This window comes from Giraffa tippelskirchi, chromosome 2, assembly GCF_054371585.1.
Source record: "Giraffa tippelskirchi isolate mGirTip1 chromosome 2, T2T-mGirTip1v1.2.pri, whole genome shotgun sequence".
NCBI classification, from domain to species: Eukaryota; Metazoa; Chordata; class Mammalia; order Artiodactyla; family Giraffidae; genus Giraffa; species Giraffa tippelskirchi.
In genome coordinates, this window is record NC_137276.1 from 236,417,697 (window position 1) to 236,440,042 (window position 22,346).

The 22,346-nt window shown below is 41.1% G+C and overlaps 1 long non-coding RNA gene across 1 annotated transcript in view; it reads right to left on the reverse strand.

Moving 5' to 3' along the window:
• Nucleotides 1–220: 220 nt before the first annotated feature.
• Nucleotides 221–22,346, reverse strand: part of LOC145539381 (uncharacterized) — a 46,057-nt gene continuing 23,931 nt past the window's right edge. The window contains exons 4-7 of the long non-coding RNA XR_014077754.1: nt 8,840–8,942; nt 1,909–2,030; nt 1,241–1,404; nt 221–735 (exon numbers count right to left, since the gene is read on the reverse strand). This is a non-coding gene — a long non-coding RNA (uncharacterized LOC145539381). The remainder of the gene's footprint in view (nt 736–1,240; nt 1,405–1,908; nt 2,031–8,839; nt 8,943–22,346) is intronic.

Here is a 22,346-nt window from a genome sequence, read left to right on the forward strand (position 1 = left end):
TGAGCAAGTCAGGAGAATTTTTTTCCTTTATCTTGGGCTTATATTGTCTTTTGAAGGGCCCGTATCAGATCTGCAATATTTGATCTATAAACTCTATTCCCCCATCTTTTGAATAGAAAGATAATTAGTTCTAATGGTCTTCGATATTATTAAACTTATCTTGCATCCACTTACTTTATATAAGAAAGGCATGCATCTTTAACAATGAGGAAAACAGAAATCACTGGCATGATTTATTGATACTATTTGCCATTGATAGAACCTACACATTCTGAAGGGTCCTGTTACACATTCTTTAAAGAAAATTTTGGCATTTTCTACTCAAAAGGTTTGAAAAAGAGGGCTCAGAAGGGTCCTGAGAGCACCTCCCAGAAGAGGGAAAGATCAATTTACATGCCAGGATCTCCAGTGTCAGGAAAAAGTATGGCTCTCATTTTCCTTCACTGGACTGGATTCCATAACGAAGCAACTTATTTTCTGGAGTCAGGATGCGTCTGTTTGTCTCCATACAACATGGGAGAAATATGTTCATGAAATGAAAGGAGGGTGTTGGCCACTGTGACCTGTGAACAGGGTTCTCTGCTTCTCTTTGGATGAAAGATTGCACATCTCATGATTAACGTGGTGACAGATACTGACTTGGAAAACACGAATACTGTCTCTCCATGTCGATTCATCCACCATCAGAACCGGAGAGAAGGGCTTCCCTGGTGATCCGGGGGTTAAAAAGTCCACCTGCCAAAGCAGGGGATGTGAGTTTGATCCCTGGTCCAGGAAGATTGTGCATGCCGCGGAGCAACGAAGCCCGGGTGCCACGGCTGAGCCCGAGCACCCTCGAGCTTCTGCTCCCAACGAGAGAAGCCGCCCCAGTGAGAAGCCCGTGCACAGCAACTCGACAGTAACCCCCGAACCCCGCAACCGGAGGAAGGCCCCGCGCAGCAAGGAAGACCCAGTGCAGCCAAAAATAAAACAAAGCGAAGATCATAATGGTCTCCTTGGCTGCTTCCTTGTGACTTCCAAATGCCTTGCATTTGAAGTGGAATCTGGATTGGGGTGGTCTGGAGCAGGGAGGGGATCTCCACAGGGTGCAGAATAAAGTAAAGGCTAAAGGTGTCTTCTTGGTATTAAAACAAAATGCTTTTGTAAGCAAAAGAAGAAACCGCGTTGGATGGAAACGAGCGTGCTTCCCCCTGCCTGCGCATCTGCGTGCTTGCACAGTGGCCGCGGCGGTCTTCCTTACCTGGCGGGGGACCTCTCCACGCCCGTGCCTCCTTCTGTAGGAGGGAGGTTTGCTTTGCCTGCTCCCCCTGCTTTTCTGGGCCTCCCTTGGTTCTGATCACGCACGTGAGGAGAACAGCCAGTGATGCGCGCAACCGTTTCCTTCTCCAGCCACTTTTTTTGGAGCTAATAATTCAAACGGATCTTTTACAAACTTTCATTTTATTCTTAGAAATGGCCTTATTGCTAACAGCCTGCTCTCCAGTTGTACTTTATCAAGCAGCAGATCTGTTGTAAAATGTGATGACTGGATTTCATCTGCTTTGCCACCCCCGAAGAATTCATTGCCCACAGTGCTTCCACTGCTGTTATAAGAGACAGTTTAATTTTTGTGGTACATTGATGGATATCTGGACTCCCTGGTAACATGGTCTTCCTTGAAGAGGACTGCTGTTTTCTAGGTCTCAGATCCCCTGAAGATGCTACATAACTCCCTGTATGAAACAAATCTTCCACACCCTAATAGTAATATCCCCAATCCCCAAATGAACAGCTAATGCACACGAGTGTCTGTAGGTAACTTCAAGCCTGCAGGTGAGACAATATGGGAAGGGAAACCCCCCTTGTCTTAGGTACGATGGAATCTGAGACACAGAAAGACAAACAAACAAACAAAATTGGAAGACTTACCACAATTCTGAAAAGTTGTCTAAATGGGTCTCCGCTGAGTAATAAAATTGCAGGTACTTTTTCACTCCTTGACTGATTCTCTGCTGCTTTCAGGTGAGCTGTGCAGAATCCCTGCTAGGCACCTTCAGATTTAAAAAATAATAATAAGAGCAAAAGGAAAACAAGAATTTTGCAAAGAGGAGAATGGAAAACATCAGGAAAACAAAGGCAGTGGAATCAGGCAGAGGGTTTGAATGGCCATGCTGGGGGAGCTACCATGTCATCAATTTAAGAAAACTCCATTTTTGAACAAAACCCCACATAATTCTCTGATATATCAAGCTTAAGAAACTTTATGTTTACACACACCTCAAAGAGGGGCACGTGATGTAGTCCTATAAGTGTGACACTAAGGGATGGTAGATTTGCTACCCTCACCCAGTGGGGAAAAGCTGAGGACTTCGTGAGGCTGCAGCAAGTCATCTAATACAATGTAAGTGCTCAACAGCCTAAGCTATTGGACGAGCTGGGCGCAATCCACTTCTTCCCAACCAGGGGCACCCAGCGACTAATGCATATGGCAGCGTGTTAAAGTTGGAAGGTCATACGTTTTCGTTTGATACCTTCTATTGATTTAGTAATGATCGGATGTGGTCTCCTGCGACTATTCTTGTATCCATTCCCAGAGCATCTTCTTTTGATTTGGATATTCGATAAAACTATCTCTGTATTTACTAAGCATTACTCATTCATTCTTTACCAACTGAGCTATCAGGGAAGCCCCAGTGAAAGTGAAAGTCGCTCAGTCCTGTCTGACTTTTTGAGAACTAAGCCCATGGACTAGTTCTCGAGGCCAGATTACTGGAGAGGGTAGCTTTTCCACTTCGCCAGCGGATCTTCCCAACCCAGAAATTGAACCGGGGTCTCCTGCATTGCAGATGGATTCTGTACCAACTGAGCTATCACGGAAGCCAGTTGGTTTAAAATTCAACATTCAGAAAACTAAGATCATGGCATCTGGTCCATTCACTTCATGGCAAATAGATGGGGAAACAATGGAAACAGTGACAGACTTTATTTTTCTGGGCTCCCAAATCCCTGCAGATGGTGACTGCAGCCATGAAATTAAAAGATACTTGCTCCTTGGAAGAAAAGTTATGACAAACCTAGACAGCATATTAAAAAGCAGAGACATTACTTTGCCAAAAAGTTCTGTCTGGTCAAAACTATGGTTTTTCCAGTGGTCATGTATGGATGTGAGAGTTGCACCATAAAGAAAGCTGAGCCCTGAAGAATTGATGCTTTTGAACTGTGGTGTTGGAGAAGACTCTTGAGAGTCCCTTGGACTGCAAGGAGAGCCAACCAGTCCATTCTAAAGGAGATCAGTCCTGAATATTCATTGGAAGGACTAATGCTGAAGCTGAAACTCCAATAGTTTGGCCACCTGATGTGAAGAACTGACTCATTGGAAAGGACCCTGATGCTGGGAAAGATTGAAGGTGGGAGGAGAAGGGGAAGACAGAGGATGAGATGGTTGGATGGCATCACCAACCAATCATCATCACCAATGGACATGAGTTTGAGTAAACTCCAGGAGTTGGTGATGGACAGGGAGGCCTGGTGTGCTGCAGTCCATGGGGTCACAAAGAGTTGGACACAACTGAGCAAATGAACTGAATTGACTCATTCATTCGGCCAATATTCATTAAGTATCTACTTACTTACAGCACTGGGAGCCAGGGATTCAGTAAAGAACAAAACAGATATGGAGCTGCATGAACTGTTTGAATACTTTGGAGATTAATCCCTGTTTCATTTGCAAATATTTTCTCCTGTGCTGGGGGTTGTCTATTCATCTTGTTTAAGGTTTCCTTTGCTGTGCAAAAGCTTTTAAGTTTAATTAGGTGTTTATTTTTGTTTTTATTTTCAGTACTCTAGGAAGTGGGTCACAAAAGAAATTGCTGGGATTTATGTCACAGAGTATGCATCCTATGTTTTCCTCTAAAAGTTTTACAATGTGTAGCCTTACATTTAGGTCTTTAATCCATTTTGACTTTATTTTTATGTATGGTGTTATGTTCTAATTTTATTCTTTTACATGTAGCCGCCCAGTTTTCCTTGGGCCACTTATTGAAGAGACTGTCTTTTCTCTATTCCATATTCCTACCTCCTTTGTCACAGATTAAGTGACCATAGGTTCTTGGATTTATCTCTGGGCTTTCCATCTTGTTCCATTGATCTGTATTTCTGTTTTTGTGCCAGTACCATACTGTCTTGATTACTGTAGCTTGGTAGTATAGTCTGAAGCCAGGGAGCATGATTCTGCCAGCTCCATTAGCTCTGTTTTGCTTTCTCAAGAACAGCAAGTGCAAAGGCCATGGGACTGGGGCAAGCCTGACATTTTTGTAGGGAAAAGCAAAGAGGCTGGGATTACTAGATTGGAGCAAACGAGGGAGAGAGTTATGAGGTGACAGCACAGAGGTGATGAAGACTAGACATAGGACCTGGTAAAACAGAAAGGACCTTGGCTTTTGCTCTGAGTCCCATGGGAAGCCACTGGAGGGTTTTGTGCCAAAGTCTGAGATGATCACAGTTACCTTTTAACAGGATGGTTCTGAATGCTATGTTGACTGAGACTAGATGGATGAAGTGCAAGGACAGAGGGATGTCAGTTAGGATGATGCTGGGTGGCACTGGATCAGGGTGTTGGTAACGGGGGCAGTAAGCAGTCTGGTTCTGGATATATTTTGAAGGTAGAGACAATAGGAGTTGATGATGGCTCTTAGGGTATAGGTAGAGCTATTGATTCCTCAAAATATTGATGTAAACAGGTATTGAATTAACAAGCTGAGTGGAGTTTCAGTTAAGATGGGGAAGATTGGAGAAGGAGGGTCTGTATGTTTGTGCATGTAAAGATCCTCATTTGAATATGTTAAAAGTGATGTATTTATTAGATATCCAAGTGAAGTTACCAAGTAAGCACTGGAATATATGAGTCTGGAGATGAGACAGAGTTTCAAGTTGGGGGTAGAAATTTGAGGATCAGCAGCAGTTAGGTGATTTAAGTCATGAGATGGGGCGAGATCACTTTGGCCACTTCTTAGAGAAGTGGTCTATGGATTAAAACTTGGGGCTCAGAGGGATAAGGAGGTATCAGCCTATGAAGCTGAGAAGGAGGGGTCAAAAAGAGTGTGATTTTTTGGAAAACAAGTGAAGAATATGTTTTAAGGCAGAAACAGTGATTTTGTTATTGCAGATGTTGCTGAAAGGTCTAATAAGATGAGAATCATTTAATGGGATTTAGTCATTACATTTGATAATACAGAGTTCATCAGTAACTTAAAACATTTTTTAAAAATTGAAGTATAGTTAATTTACAGGCTTCCCAGGTGGCACTATTGGTAAAGAACCTGCCTGCCTATACAGGGAAGAGAAGAGACACAGGTTCCATCCCTGGGTCAGGAAGATGCCCCAGAGGAGGGCATGGCAACCCACTCCAGTACTCTTGCCTGGAGAATCCCATGGACAGAGGAGCCTGGCAGACTACAGTCCACAGGGTTGCAAAGAGTCGGAAATGACTGAGCGACTGAGAACACACAGTCAATTTACAACTTTGTGTTAGTCTCTGGTGTGTAACAAAGGGATTCAGTTTTACATATTTACATATGCTATTCTTTTTCAGATTCTTTTTCATTATAGATTATTATAAGATATTGAATACAGTTCCTTGTGCTACACAGTAGGTCCTTGCTGTTTATCAGTTATGTGTATAGTTGTATACAATCTCAAACTCATTTTCTCATTTGTAACTTTGAGAAGAACTTATTTCTGTTGGGCTCAAGGTCTAAATAATGCAAGACATCTCATCCATCTTTATCAATTAAGTAAGGAAATGGATTTGGATGTAAACCACTTCTGCGAAAGCAGACTGGGGTGAGAGGACAAGGTACTGAGGAAGAGAATTTTAAATTCCTCCCCAGTACTAGTCTATAATATGAAGTATGGAGACGATGTGATACTTAAAACAAGCAAATAAGCAACCAAACAAAAATGAGAACAGCATCCAAATAGGATCACCATAGGTACTAGACTTCAATGGCAACCATGGCAACGGGAAAAGGGGCCTTGTAGAAACTTTGTGAGTGAGTGTGTGTGTGTCTGTGTGTGTGTGTGTGTGTGTGTGCATGCTTTGCTTTCTCAATGTGTTTACCTTGCTGTGGCCTTGTCAAGAGCAAAAGCTAGGGAAAGATAAATAACGATTTCTTACCTTTTGGAAAAAAACAAACTGGACTAATGTAGCTGGTTACATATCATCTCTATGTTATCAATTTAAATGTAAAAATTCAGTTTCAAAAAATGAATAAGGTTACAGTCATGTGGGTGGATTTGGTAGGAAGTCTAATTACTTTGCAAGGGTGGAAGGTAATCTAGACCAAAATAAAAACATATCCCTTTGATTTTTAGAAAGCCTCAAACTCAACCTAAGTAAAATGAAAACTGGTAAAAGGGGAAGAGAGATGGGCAGGATTGATCAGATCAGCTTAATTTAATTTAATTTAGTTTTTACAAGTATATGACTTAATATTAATGTGTTAATATTAATTGGTGAGATTTTATGATTGATACATAATTATATTGTGGCCAGATATATATATGTATACATACATATATATATATATATATATATATGCCTGTATATATACAGACTGTTCACTTATTTGCTTATATACATTTATCTATGATAAAGCATAAAGTATTTTATTCCATAAACACACCATATAGTCACATTCTTAGATTCAAGGTGAGTGGACCAAATATGAACTTGTTAAAACAGAAAGTCACAAATTGTTTATTTATTTATTTATTTATTTATTTATTTTTGTGGTTGTAATTTTTTTTTAAAATAAATTTATTTATTTTAGTTGGGGGCTAATTACTTTACAATATTGTAGTGGTTTTTGCCATACATTGACATGAATCAGCCATGGGTTTACATGTGTTCCCCATCCTGAACCCCCCTCCCACCTCCCTCCCCATCCCATCCCTCTGGGTCATCCCATTGCCCCAGCCCTGAGCATTTGTCTCATGCATCGAAACTGGAATGGTGTTCTGTTTCACATATGATAATATACATGTTTCAATGCTATTCTCTCAGAACGTCCCACCCTCACCTTCTCCCTCAGAGTCCATAAGACTGTTCTATGCATCTGTGTCTCTTATTCTGTCTCGCATATAGGTTATCATTACCATCTTTCAAATTCCATATATATGCATTAGTATACTGTATTGGTGTTTTTCTTTCTGGCTTACTTCACTCTGTATAATGGGCTCCAGTTTCACCCATCTCAATAGAACTGATTCAAATGTATTCTTTTTAATGGCTGAGTAATATTCCATTGTGTATATGTACCACAGCTTCCTTATCCGTTCGTCTGCTGATGGACATCTAGGTTGCTTCCATGTCCTGGCTATTGTAAACAGTGCTGCGATGAACATTGGGGTACACGCGTCTCTTTCAATTCTGGTTTCCTCGGTGTGTATGCCCAGCAGTGGGATTGCTGGGTCATATGGCAGTTCTATTCCCAGTTTTTTAAGGAATCTCCACACTGTTCTCCATGTGGCTGTACTAGTTTGCATTCCCACCAGCAGTGTGAGAGGGTTCCCTTTTCTCCACACCCTCTCCAGCATTTATTGCTTGTAGACTTTTGGATAGCAGTCATTCTGACTGGTGTGAAATGGTACTTCATTGTGGTTTTGAGTTGCATTTCTCTAATAATGAGTGATGTTGAGCATCTTTTCATGTGTTTGTTAGCCATCTGTATGTCTTCTTTGGAGAAATGTCTGTTTAGTTCTTTGGCCCATTTTTTGATTGGGTCATTTATTTTTCTGGAATTCAGCTGCAGGAGTTGCTTGTATATTTTTGAGATTAATTGTTTGTCTGTTGCTTCATTTGCTATTGTTTTCTCCCATTCTGAAGGCTATCTTTTCACCTTGCTTATAGTTTCCTTTGTTGCACAAAAGCTTTTAATTTTAGTTAGGTCCCATTTGTTTATTTTTGCTTTTATTTCCAGTATTCTGGGAGGTGGGTCATGGAGGATCCTGCTGTGATTTATGTCGGAGAGTGTTTTGCCTCTGTTTTCCTCTAGGAGTTTTATAGTTTCTGGTCTTACGTTTAGATCTTTAGTGTAGTTGATTTTATAGTAATTTTAAAATTAAAAAATGTTGACCTTTGCCCAATAAGACTCAGAAAAGCTAAAAGCACATGAAAAATAATGATCACACTGTTTTGCATATTTGGGGTTGCATTCTTTGCAGCCTCAGCTAACTGAAATAGAGTCTTAAAACTGGCACAAAGCTCATGGCATAAGCCACACATGGCCCTGCCCTGGAGGGTGGAAACGAACCCTAAACATACCGCTTCCTATGGGTTACCTGATTTCCACTTAAATTAGGGGCAGCAGATTTACTGACTAATTGCTGACCAATCCTGGAGTTGTGTGCAATGGCAAAGGTGAAAAGAAAGATCAGAGATGATCCACAGAAGGAGTAAATAAATTTAAGTGTCTTAAATGCCCCCTTCAGGAGTGGTGACTTGACAGTGAGATGCAATAAACTCCCACCCTCTGTAGTCTTCAGCTCTAAAATCTTTTTATTAAATAGAAAAGTATTTATTTATTTATTCCTTCGGCTTCACCAGGTCTCATGGGAGACCAGGGGTTGAACCTAGGCGCCCTGTACTGGGAGTGCAGGGTCTTGGTTACTGGACCACCAGGAAAGCCCCTGCATCTGCACTTTTAAGCCAGCCTGACACATTCCCACACCTTAGGTGCAATGACCCATGGACCCGGTTGGCCATCCCATGGGATGCTTCCTGAGTGTTCGTCATTGTTGTTGTCCTGAGCCCATCTCCATAAGACCTCAGCCTCCTCTCCTCCCATACAGCTTCAGGTACCTATGCTTCGCTCTCAGAGGTTTGATTCTCGTGTCTCCTTCTGCAGGGTGACTTAGAGAAGAGGCCTTCTTCCAAATTCTCAAGGCCCTGTCTCCAGCCTCTCCTGCAAAGAAAGGGAGGAAATGAGGCACGTAGAAACCACGTTTTCTTAATTCTGAGCAGAACGGCACCCCTGGTCTGGGAAGGGCTTTATACCTTGTTGGCTCTGTAGTACAGAAACAGGGTGAGGACTGGCAAGGCCATTTCTAATGAATGAATTGTTGTGGATTATTCTGGAATGTTCATGCCACCCACTTAAAGCCTCCTTTTCTTCTGGCAATTTACTAAATAGTTCATGATGTCCCATAGTTTGGTATAACATCGTCACAGTTTGATGAGTTAAGGAAGTGGTCCTGTTTGGGAGTTGTTTCAGAATATTGTCTCATCTGAGTGAAAAATCAGTATTATGTTTCTTCCACTTAGGTATCTGAACACTGTGAGTAAGTGAGAATGATCATTGCATTGGTAATTGTCTTAGGTCAGGATCCCCAGAGACAGGTCCCGAGATGAGGATGTGCATGTAACTGATTTATTAAGGAAGCGCTCCTGGGAGACACCAGTGAGAGGCTAGGTGTCAGGACAGGAAAAGGGAAGACACCAAGCTACACGTGCACTCCAGGCTAAGTCCCACGTGGGACGTTTGGTCTCATCCTCCAAGGGGGCCTGGGTGGGAGGTGACCATCCCCCACGAGTCACCTGGGCCTCCAGACACCCACATCGCCAGTCACTGGAGGCCCGCCCCAGGGCCATGTAAATTCCCAGGGACTTCTCCAGCACTCCTGGGATCATCCTCCCAAAGAGGGTTGTGCATGGGGCCACTGGAAGTAAACAGGAGGAAGGAGCAGGAGAAAATCACTGAAACGGTTAAAGGAACTCAAGGGCATCTGGGTGGGCAATCACAATGCCTGCCACGTTGGCATAAACAGTTAGTGAGGCTTTTGGTACCAAGACAGCTGTTTCTTCATGTAGTGCACCATTTACTTCTTACAATAACCCTATGAATTATCCCTATTTTACATAGTGAGGACTGAAGAGTTAAGTAATCTATAAGAATGTTCCAGAATATTCAGTGAAAGACCACAGGTAGACTCAACTCCAGTTCTACCTAAAGACCAAGTCCACAGTTAACTTCGTTTCCTCTGATTACATTCCTTTCTGATCTCTTAGATTTCGGCCTCACTGCCTGGCATGTGGGGTCTCAGTCCCTAGATACCAGGGATCAAATCCTGGTGTCAAACCCCATTGGAAGCATGGAGTCTTAACCGCTGGACCACCAGGCAAGTCCCATAGGAAATTTTTTTTTCCTGGACACTGATTATATTCTCTATTCCTCTCCTCTTATTACATTCCTTACTTTTCTCTCCTTTTACTATATTCCAATATTCATTTGGTTATATTCCATAACCAAAGTGAGAGGTTCTGTTCAGGAAGGCATGGGGAAATTGGGGGTGAGCTGATAAAATAATTTGTAAGCAAGAAATACTATAGCAAATGAGTAGGGATCATTCTATGACCAGGAGAGGGGAAGAAATCTAATAATATCTTTAAGTCCATGAGCGGTTTTAACACAGAATAGATTGACCAGCTGTGCTCAAATATCAACAGAGCAGAATAAAGAAGCAACCTCCTTGCTATTATAGCAGGAGGATTCTATGTGGAATTATAGGAAGTGCTCACTGGACGTAATGCTATTGAGCACCAGATTGAAGCCCTACAAACTCAAACGAGAAGGAAAAGAAAAGAAAAAGGAAAAACACACAGATGTGAGCCTAGCCTGCCACCCTGTGAAAATGCGTGAGATGCTACCTTGAAGGCAGCTGCTTCACACCTGCAACCTTCCACAGAGTGGGAGCTGTGAATCCAAACACAAAACAAAAAAGCAGCAGTGAACGTCAGTGGAGCTGGGGACGGCCCGCCAGAAGCCATCCCACTGTCTGCGCTGGAGAAAGGCTGGTACCGTCTGCGCCGGCAACTCGCTTCCCCGTGAGAACCCTTGTTTTCACTTTTGTCCTTTCTCCCTTGAAGAAAAGATCACAAATGCTGCGGCATACACGTGAAGAACATTTTTACAGAGAAATAGAGAGAAAGAACGTGTGTCGAAGCTGCAGCGTGGCCTGGAGCCCCTGACTGCTTGGAGAGGAGAGGGGATGGGCGCTGGGAGGTGGGACGTGTCTTTGAAGAGTCTGCTGTTTGGCTGCTCTCTGTCCATCCGCTGCCACCTCCCCTAGGGATTTTCTCTGTAATATGGCTCCGTTTAGATTTCTCAAATGTTAAAAAATGTATACACTCTACGATGATTGTTAAACATTAAAAATGTATGTCCCCAATGATGTGGTTGCTGCCACACTAAACTACTCACTATTTTCTAATAGGGACTGTGCTGAAAATTAATTCAGGAATCACTTACGAATATATCTTTCCCAAAGCAACTCTGATGTGGATGGACTTGTGTTTGGGGGAAAAATCCATGGCAATCACACCCAGCATACCTTTGAAGGCCCTAGTTTTTTAGCTACAAGGTGCACTTGGGGTTTCCCAGCTGGTGCTAGTGGTAAAGAACCTGCTTGCCAATGCAGGAGGCATAAGAGACATGGGTTCAATCCTTGGGTTGGGAAGATCCCCGGAGGAGGCCATGGCAACCCACTCCAGTATTCTTGCCTGGAGAATCTCATGAACAGAGGAGCCTGGTGGGCTATAGTCCAGAGAGTCGCAAAAAGTTAGACATGTCTGAAGCGACCAAGCATGCACACGTGCATACACGTGGACTTAAATGGATACTTCGGAGCTAGTGTAGGAATTTGATCACTGTTCAGATCGTTATTTCCCCAGAAAACTTAATTCCTGTTTGGATGTGGGACCCCAGGACTGTTTCCGTCCTAAAATACCCTTCAGAGGAGGCTCGCAAGGGGGTTTTCTACGCACGGGGTGAGGCCAGAAGTGAAAAGTCAGTTGTCTCTTGAAGTTCAGGGCTGGTCTTCCTCTGGCCAGAGTGGTAGTGATGTGTGTGTTTGTTTCTGCACTGCTTGGTTTGTGGAATCTCAGTTCCCAGACCAGGGATTGAACCTGAACTAGGACAGTGAAAGCCCAGAATCCTAACCTGTAGGCCACCAGGGAACTCCAGAGTGGTGATTGTTCTCTGCAAAAGAGGATTCCCCGACTTCCAGTTTAATAGCAGCCATTCATAGGAATGAAGAATTTGTACAAGAGTGACAATTATTATTGAGCATCTACTATGCATCAGACACGCTATCATTCACTGTATGTATATTATCTTATGTAACTTTCATACTAACTTTGAGGGGTATTATTTTCACCATTTTATAGAAGAGGTAACTGTCTTTAAAAAGTCAACTTGTCTGAAGTCCTATACATAATACTTGATGAAATTTAATGGAATTAGAGCTCCAGATTGCCTGACATCAAAGCCTAATCATTTCATAGATGTTGTAGTGGGCATTTATTTCTTGGTTGCATCCCTGATCATTATTCACCCTTATCATTATTTTTTTCTGGCATATCTACCTTCATTTCCTGTCCCCTAGAACACATCACAGCCATTTGATTTGTGCAGAATTGACACCATGTCTGTGTTAGATGTGAGTTTAGATTGATTTAAGCCAAGCACTAGATTCTATTCCTCTTTGCCATTTCCCCTGCCATATTGTCTGGTACAAACACGAATAGGTATATTCCTGAATATGAGTATAATTCAGAGTCAGTGAAATAGAATGAGATGTTTGCTGGTCTTCTGGAAATGAGTAGTTCCCTTCTTTAACTAGGTTATATCAGGAAGTGAGTTCTGAAATGGTAGCAACAATTTCTTACCTACAGGATACAGCATGTCTCTGCTGGGGTATGTATTATGCAGAATCTAAGTTTGAAGCCACTAGGTCAGAAGACAGAGGTCAGAGACAGAATTCAGGCTCATACTGTCACTCACTGAGCTCCTGGATCAAGCCTTACCTAAAGTAAGACCTGCTCCTAGAATAATTACAAACATTTGCTCAAACTACTATTTGTAGTTTTAGTCACTCAATAGGTTCTGTGCCACTTTCACCATAAAGAGTTGTAAGTGACACAGATACCCTGGTATGAATCACATTCCTGAAACAATTCAGAAACCTAATTAATCAAATTAAATTACATTCAGGCTAGTCTCCTGAATAGCTGATAGCTGATAGCTCAATTGGTAAAGAATCCTCCTGCAATGCGGGAGACCTGGGTTCTATCCCTGGGTTGGGAAGATCCCCTGGAGAAGGGAAAGACTACCCCTTCCAGTGTTCAGGCCTGGAGAACTCCATGGACGGTACAGTCCCTGGGGTCACAAAGAGTCAGACAGCACTAAGTGACTTCCACTTTCGCTTCACAGGCTATTCTCACTAAGTGACAAAATTGTCCACTTAAATTTTACAAAGATTCTGAGCAATACAGAATGAAAATAAAGAATGTTTTTGTTGAGGAATTTAAATTAGGCAGAAAAAAATTAAGTAAATGATGTCATTCTCTGATAAGTCTAATTAATCTGAGTTTTAATTCCATAGGAATAATAAAAGCTGGGGTCTGGTTTAAGTTTGAGGAGTAAAATTCTCCAATTTTTTACATATGCTTAATTTAAAAAATGTGAGTATACATTGGTTTCTGATCTGAGGCAATATATTAATATATCTCAGGAAAGTGTATTACTCTTTATCTTGATAGTTGCTCATTTTGCTGAAGGTATCATGATGGTAGCTTCCCCAACATGTGATAAGGATAGGAGTTGTAGTTCTCAAGGGGTTTACAGACTGCAGGTGAAGCCAAGTGCCTGCTGCTGTCTTCTAAACTGAGGAACTGACAGAGGATGGGGAACGCTGTGAGGGAAGAAACAGTCAAGAGAAAACAGGAGAGTGGAGGAAGAAACAGAGGCTAATTTCAGAGGTTATTCCATGGGGAAGTATCAGTTTTAATCAGCAGATTCCCTTACTTTCAGGGCCCTTCTAAGTTTGCAGGAGGGATTCTATCATGTGTTCACATAGTCACAGGAGCTTTCAAAATTTTCGAGAGCTAGATATTTTAACTGAAATTCATTAAGACAATTGTCTTTTCTCTCCTCGAATGCTCCCTGCCCCATTATATTTGCTTGGATTAGGTAGCACTGGAGTGACTCCAGTAATTCTAGAAGATTCAATTCAAGAGGGATGCATTTATGTGGGCCACAGACCCATATTCAGTTACGGTATTGCTAGCCATCCATCCCGGGATTCCCCTGTGGCTCAGAGGGTAAAGAGTCTGCCCACAATGAGGGGGACCTGAGTTTGATCCCTGGTTCAGGAAGATCCCCTGGAGAAGAGAATGGCAACCCACTCCAGTATTCTTGCCTGGAAAATCCCGTAGACGGAGGAGCCTGGCGGGCCACAGTCCATAGGGTTGCAAAGAGTCAGGCACGACTAAGGGACTTCACGTTCACTGTTTTTCAGCCGTCCATCCCAACTAGAGCTGCCTGCCAGAAATATTCATTTCATCACCTGGGCCAGTGTTCCCAGCACTGAGAAAAGAACCTACAAGGTCATATATTTGATCACGAAATGAATGGGTGCTAAGGTGTCCAGCTCTAGAAGTATGTAGGTAATGAGGAGAAACGGTTGAAATGCACAGAAACAGAAATGAATCTATGGGAATTCTTCCAAGTATTAGACATGTAAAATTGCCAATGGAAGATTCAGTTCTTCCAATATGAAGTCAAACTAGAAAATGTGCTCTGATCAGAAATATAATAAATAATGATGCATGTACAATGACTCATGGTATACACATGTCTCTAGAGGAAATAATGAATTATCTTTTTGTCCTCTTATAGACAATGTTATAAAATTGTCCTAAAATAGATGAACAAAGATTTTGCACAAAAATGTGTTAGAAGTATAAGTGGTGAATTAATAAATATATACATCATTTTGAATTTTGTGCAGTTGAGGATTGTGTCAGCTTTTTAAAATTAGGTAGATTTTCTAGTTTCTTACTGTGTATAAAAAAACTCCCAATCTCCTTATTTTCTCAGCCAGGTGGTCATGGGTAAGGTAGCTAATTTGTTTTAATTTTCTTGTCTGTCAAATGAGTACAGCAATATCTAACTCCGAGTAGGATATTCCAGGTAATATCTAACTTGGAAGAAAAGCTATGACAAACTTAGACAGCATATTAAAAAGCAGAGACGTTACTTTGCAGACAAAGGTTCTTATAGTCAAAGCTATGGCTATTCCAGTAGTCATGTATAGATGTGAGCGTTGAACCATAAAGAAGGCTGAGTGTAGAGGAATTGATACTTTCAAACTATGGTGTTGGAGACGTCTCTTGAGAGTCCCTTGGACAGCAAAGAGATCCAACCAGTCCATCCTAAAGGAAATCAGTCCTGAGTATTCATTGGAAGGACTGATGCTGAAGCTGAAACTTCAATACTTTGTCCACTTGATGTGAAGAGCCAACTCATTAGAAAAGATCCTGTTACTGGGAAAGATTGAAGGCAGGAAGAAAAGGGGACGACAGAGGATGAGATGGTTGGATGGCGTCACTGACTCGATGGACATGAGTTTGAACAAGCTCCGGGAGATGGTGAAGGACAGTGAAGCCTGGCGTGCTGCAGTCCATGGGGTCGCAAAGAGTAGGACATAACTGAGTGACTGAAACACAGCAATGGTTTTGTATTAATAACAATTTCTGAACCTAATTTAATTTTTAAAATTTATATTTCTTTTCTTTAATTGACATTCTCAATTTAACATTCTTTAAAGCCTAAACACTTGGGCCTGACCTTGATATGTTCAAGCTTTGAAAGTGAAAGTGAAGTCCCTCAGTTGTGTCCGATTCTTTGTGACCCCATGGACTGCAGCCTACCAGGCTCCTCTGTCCATGGGATTTTCCAGGCAAGAGGACTGGAGTGGGTTGCTATCTCCTTCTCCAGAGGATCTTCTTGACCTAGGGATCGAACCCAGGTCTCCCACATTGTAGGCAGACGCTTTACTGTCTGAGCTCTCAGGGAACTGCGAGCTTTAGGTGAAAGCAATTGCTTTACCATTTAGTTGAATTCTTATACCTCCCAAGGTCACAGCCTGATAACCACTTGTGGGGCCACCACACTTTTCAGTTCAAACTTTCCTTGAAAGGGCTTCTGGATTCTGCATGAAAGGAAAGATCCAGTCTACTTTTTTTTATATTTCAACATGTATCAGCTTTATTGAGGAATAGTTGCCATCAAACAAGCAGTGCTTATTTAACCTGTACTGTTTGGTAAGTCTTGACACGTTTACACCCACAAAACTATAAACATAGTCAAATAATGGAAGCACCCATCACAGCCAAGGTTTCTTCATACTTCGCCCTGATCGCTTCCTCTCGCCTCTCCCCCTCCCAGCCCCAGTCAGCCTCTAGTCTGTTTTCTGTCACAACAGGTTTGTTTGTGTTTTCTGGAAACACAGACAAACAGAGTCCCGCTGACTGTATTTTTGTTGGTGGGGGGAGTGTCTGGCTTCTTTCACTCAGCATAATTATTTCGAGATTCACCCCTGCCATTGCTTGCAACAATAATTCCCATGTTTTTATGACTGAGTTCCATTATGTTACTGTTGTCATTGTTTATTCACGAAGTCATGTCTGACTCTGGCTTCCCCGTCCTTCACTGTCTCCTGGAGCTGCTCAAACTCATGTCCATTGAGTCGGTGATGCCATCCAGCCATCTCATCCTCCGTTGTCCCCTTCTCCTCCTGCCCTCAGTCTCTCCCAGCATCAGGGCTTTTCCAAAGAGTTGGCTCTTCGCATCAAGTGGCCAGAGTATTGGAGTTTCAGCTTCAACATCAGTCCTTCCAATGAATATTCAGGACTGATCTCCTTTAGGATGGACTGGTTGGATCTCCTTGCAGCCCAAGGGATTCTCAAGAGTCTCCTCTAGCACCACAGTTTGAAAGCACCAATTCTTCGACACTCAGCCTTCTTTATGGTCCAACTCTTACATTCATACATGACTGATGGAAAAATGATAACTTTGACTATACGGACATTTGTTGGCAAAGTGATGTCTCTGCTTTTTAATATGCTGTCTAGGTTTGTCATAGCTTTTCTTCCCAGGAGCAAGTGACTTTTATAGTATATGTTACTATACCACAGTTTCTTTATATATTTTCTCGGTGCTGTTTCCAGTTTGGAACTAATACAAATAAATTTACCAAGAACATTTGTGCATTAGTCTTTGTTCTGACATTAAATTTCCTGGATAAATATCTGGAATTGGATTGCCTGGATTACACATAGATATATTTTACTTTTTAAGAAAATTATTAAATGTTTTTTCCCAAAGGAGTTGAGCCCTTTTACAATCATTCTCACTAGTGTGATGAAAGTTCAGTTGTTCCAAAATCCTTGGTAACACCAGGTATGGAAAATGTTTTAAAGAAAATTTTAGTTATCTTAATAGGTCTTTTTTTTCATTGTGGTCTTAATTTAATGTTACTGAGGATTGTTTCATTTGCTTATCTTCCATCAGTATATCTTCTTTGGTGAAATATTTTTTACAAGTCTATTGCCAACTGTTTGTTTTCTTATTACTGAGTTTCGAATGTATACTTTAGATACAAGTTCTTAATCAGATATGTAATTTGCAAATGTCTTTCTAAGTCTGTAGAATATTTTTTCATCCTGTTTTCAGTGCATTTCAAAAAGAAGAAGTTTTAAATTTTGATTAAAATTTGGTGCTCAGTTTGTTAATATTTTCTTTTAAAGACTGTGCTTTTGGCATCATATCTTAAAGTAATACAAAGTTAAAAAAGTTTTCTTCTAGAATTTTTATAAATTTAAAATTTACATTTAGGTCTGTGATTCATGCTGAGTTTATTTCATGGTACAAGAGATGTATCATCCATATATATAGAGAGAGTATATGTATCCATATCTTGTACTATTAAAACTATATATAATATTCAATTATCTCAGCACCATTTGTTGAAAAGAGCAAAATTTTCTTTACTGAATTGCCTTGAAACTTTGTCAAAATCAGTTGTCTGAACATGTCTGAATCTATAGACTCTATCCTATTCCATTCATCTATTTGTCTATCTTTACACCTACACCTAACTGTCTTAAATATTGTGGCTTCATTACCGTTAGTCCTCTAAATTGATCACCCCTTTCCACACTGTTTTGGCTACTCTAGATCCTTTGGATTTTTGTATCAATTTTAGAATCAGTCAGTTAATTTCTACAGAAAAGCCTGCAAGGGTTTTAACTGATGTTTTAAAATCTATAGCTTGATTTGGGGAGAGTGGATTTCTTAACATTATTGAGTCTTCTGATTGATGTACATGGTATCTCTCACCACTAATTTACACATTTAATTATTCTGTCATATTTTATAATTTTCAGTGTTCACGTCTTTCAAGTCTTTTGTCATATTTATCCCTAATTATTTCACATTTTTAATGTCACTTTTTTTTTTTAGTTTTTATTTTTTATTTATTTTATTTTATTTTTTTTAAATAAATTTATTTATTTTAGTTGGGGGCTAATTACTTTACAATATTGTAATAGTTTTTGCCATACATAGACATGAATCAGCCATGGGTTTACATGTGTTCCCCTTCCTGGACCCCCCACCCACCTCCCTCCCCATCCCATCCCTCTGGGTCATCCCATTGCCCCGGCCCTGAGCCCTTGTCTCATGCATCGAACATGGAATGGTGTTCTGTTTCACATATGATAATATACATGTTTCAATGCTATTCTCCCAGAACGTCCCACCCTCACCTTCTCCCTCAGAGTCCATAAAATTGTTCTATGCATCTGTGTCTCTTATTCTGTCTCACATATAGGGTTATCGTTACTTTTGAGAGCTTTTTTCTTTTTCTTTTTTTGCTTAAACAGAAGAGATTTATATCTCACTGTTATGGATATTAGGAAGTCCATGATTTGGGTTCTAGCAGATCTATTCTTCAGTGAGGTCACTTTTCCTGGTTTGCAGACAGGTATCTTATCCTTAAATCAGCTTCTCTTTTTCCTTTCTTGTAAGGACACTAATCCAATTCATGAGGGCTCCACCCTCATGACCTAATTACCCTATAAAGGTTCCACATCCTAACATCATCCCACTGGGGTTAGGATCTCAACATATGAGTTTTGAGAAGACACAAACATTCAGTCCATTATAATGGCTTTTCTTAGTAGTAGTAACTATCTCTGGTCAGTAATACGAATAGATGTTCTTTATTTTAATGCAATAGAATCTTGGCTTTTTTTTTTTTAGGTTATTATTTTTGTGTCTTGTTGACAAAATCTATACCTATCTTGATGTTAAAAATAGTTTCATATTTTCTTCAAAAATCTTGAAATATTGAGACTTTGCTGAGAATTTTTATCATAAATGAATGTTGAATTTTACTGAAAGCTTTTGCTGCATCTACACAGATAATCATATAATTTTAATCCTTAATTTTGTTAATGTGGTGTATCATATTGATTGATTTGCAAATCTGAAACATCTTTGCATCCCTAGGATAAACCCCACTTCATCACATATGACCCTTTTAAGGTACTGTTGAATTCAGTTTGCTAACACATTGTTGAAAATTGTTGCATCTGTGTTCATCGGGAATAACTGCCTGTATTCTCTTTCTTTGTTTTTGGTACTGTTTTGTCTGGCTTTGGAGGAGGTCGCCATTAACCCCACCACAGAGCTGCCAGAACTTACACAGAACTGGGGAAACAGCCTCTTGGAGAGCACAAACAAAACCTTGTGCACACCAGGACCCAGGAGAAAGGAGTACTGACCCCACAAGAGACTGACCGAAACTTGCCTGTTGGGGTCCAGGAATCTCCAGTGGAGGTGTAGGTCTCCAGTGGCCTGCCACAGGGTTGGGTGTATGGGATCTTTTGAAGGAGGTCGCCATTATTTTCATTACCTCCACCATAGTGTGGTCTCAGGTCAAACAACTGGGAGGGAACACAGCCCCGCCCATCAACAAAAATTGGTTTAAAGATTTACTGAGCATGGCTCTGCCCATCAGAACAAGACCCAGTTTCCCTCACAGTCAGTCTCTCCCATCAGGAAGCTTCCATAAGCCTCCTATTCTTATCCATCCAATGGGAAACAGAAGGAAAACCACAATCACAGGAAAATAATCAAACTGATCACATGGACCACAGCCTTGTCTAACTCAATGAAACTATGAGCCATGCCATGTAGGACCACCCAAGATGGACTGGTCATGGTAGAGAGTTCTGACAAAATGTAGTCCATTGGAGAAGGGAATGGCAAACCACTTCAGTATTCTTTCCATGAGAACCCCATAAACAGTATGAAAAGCAAAAAGATATGACACTGAAAGATGAACTCCCCAGCTAGTAGGTGCCCAATATGCTACTGGAGAAGAGAGGAGAAATAGCTCCAGAAAGAATGAAGAGGCCGAACCAAAGCAAAAACAATGCCCAGTTGTCGATGTGACTGGTGATGGATGCAAGGTCCAATGCTGTAAAGAACAATACTGCATAGGAACCTGGAATGTTAGGCCCATGAATGAAGGTAAATTGGAAGTGGCCAAACAGGAGATGGGAAGAGTGAACATCAACATTTTAGGAATCAGTGCACCAAAATGGACTGGAATGGGTGAATTTAACTCAAATGCCCATTATATCTACTACTGTGGGCAAGAATCTCTTAGAAGAAAAGGAGTAGCCCTTATAGTCAACAAAAGAGTCTGAAATGCAGTACTTGGGTGCAATCTCAAAAATGACAGAATGACCTCTGTTCGTTTCCAAGGCAACTATTCAATATCACGGTAATCCTAGTCTATGCCCTGAGCAGTAATGCTGAAGAAGCTGAAGTTGAATGGTTATATGAAGACTTACAAGACCTTCTAGAACTAACATCAAAAAGAGATGTCCTTTTCGTTATAGGGGGCTGGAATGCAAAAGTAGGAAGTCAAGAGACACCTGGAGTAACAGGCAAATTTGGCCTTGGAGTACAAAGTGAAGCAGGGCAAAAGCTAACAGAGTTTTGCCAAGAGAACGCATTGGTCATAGCAAACACCTCTTCCAACAACATAAGTGAAGACTCTACACATGGACATCACCAGATGGTCAACACTGAAATCAGATTGATTATAGTCTTTGCAGCCAAGTATGGAGAAGCTCTATACAGTCAGCAAAAAAAAAGACCGGGAGCTGACTGTGGCTCAGATCATGAACTCCTTATTGCCAAATTCAGACTTAAACTGAAGGAAGTAGGGAAAACCACTAGACCATTCAGGTATGACCTAAATCAAATCCCTTATGATTATACAGTGAAAGTGGCAAACAGATTTCAGGGATTAGATCTGATAGATAGAGTGCCTGAAGGACTATGGGTGGAGGTTTGTTACATTGTACAGGAGGCAGTGATCAAGGCCATCCCCAAGAAAAAAATGCAAAAAGGCAAATGGTTGTCTGAGCGGCCTTACAAATAACCGAGAAAAGAAAAGAGGTTAACAGCAAAGGAAAAAAGGAAAGATATGCCCATTTGAATGCAGAGTTCCAAAGAATATCAAGGAGAGATAAGAAAGCCTTCCTCAGTGATCAGTGCAAAGAAATAGAGGAAAACAATAGAAGGGGAAAGACTAGAGATCTCGGCAAGAAAATTAAAGATACCAAGGGAATATTTCATGCAAAGATGGGCACAATAAAGGACAGAAATGTTATGGACCTAACAGAAGAAGATATTAAGAAGAGGTGGCAAGAATACAGAGAAGAACTGTACAAGAAAGATCTTCAGGATGCAGATAACCACGATGGTGTGATCACTCACCTAGAGCCAGACATCCTGGAATGTGAAGTCAAGTGGGCCTTAAGAAAGTGAAGTGAAAGTCGCTCAGTCGTGTTCAACTCATCGTGAACCCATGGACTATGCAGTCCACAGAATTTTCCAGGCCAGAATACTGGAGTGGGTAGTCTTTCCCTTCTCCAGGGATCGAACTCAGGTCTCCTGCATTGCAGGCAGATTGTTTACCAGCTGAGCCACAAGGGAAGTCCATAGGCCTTAGGAAACATCACTACAAACAAAGCTAGTGGAGGTGATGGAATTCCAGTTGAGCTATTTCAAACCCTAAAAGATGATGCAGTGAAAGTGCTACACTCAATATGTCAGCAAATTTGGAAAACTCAGCAGTGGCCACAGGACTGGAAAAGGTCAGTTTTCATTCCAATACCAAAGAAAGACAATGTCAAAGAATGTTCGAACTACTGCACAATTGTACTCATTTCAATGCTAGCAAAGTAATTCTCAAAATTCTCCAAGCCAGGATTCAACAGTATGTGAACCGTGAACTTCCAGATGTTCAAGTTGGATTTAGAAAAGGCAGAGGAACAAGAGATCAAATTGCCAACAGCTGTTGGATCATGGAAAAAGCAGAAGAGTTTCAGAAAAACATTACTTCTGTTTTATTGACTACACCAAAGACTGACTGTGTGGCTCACA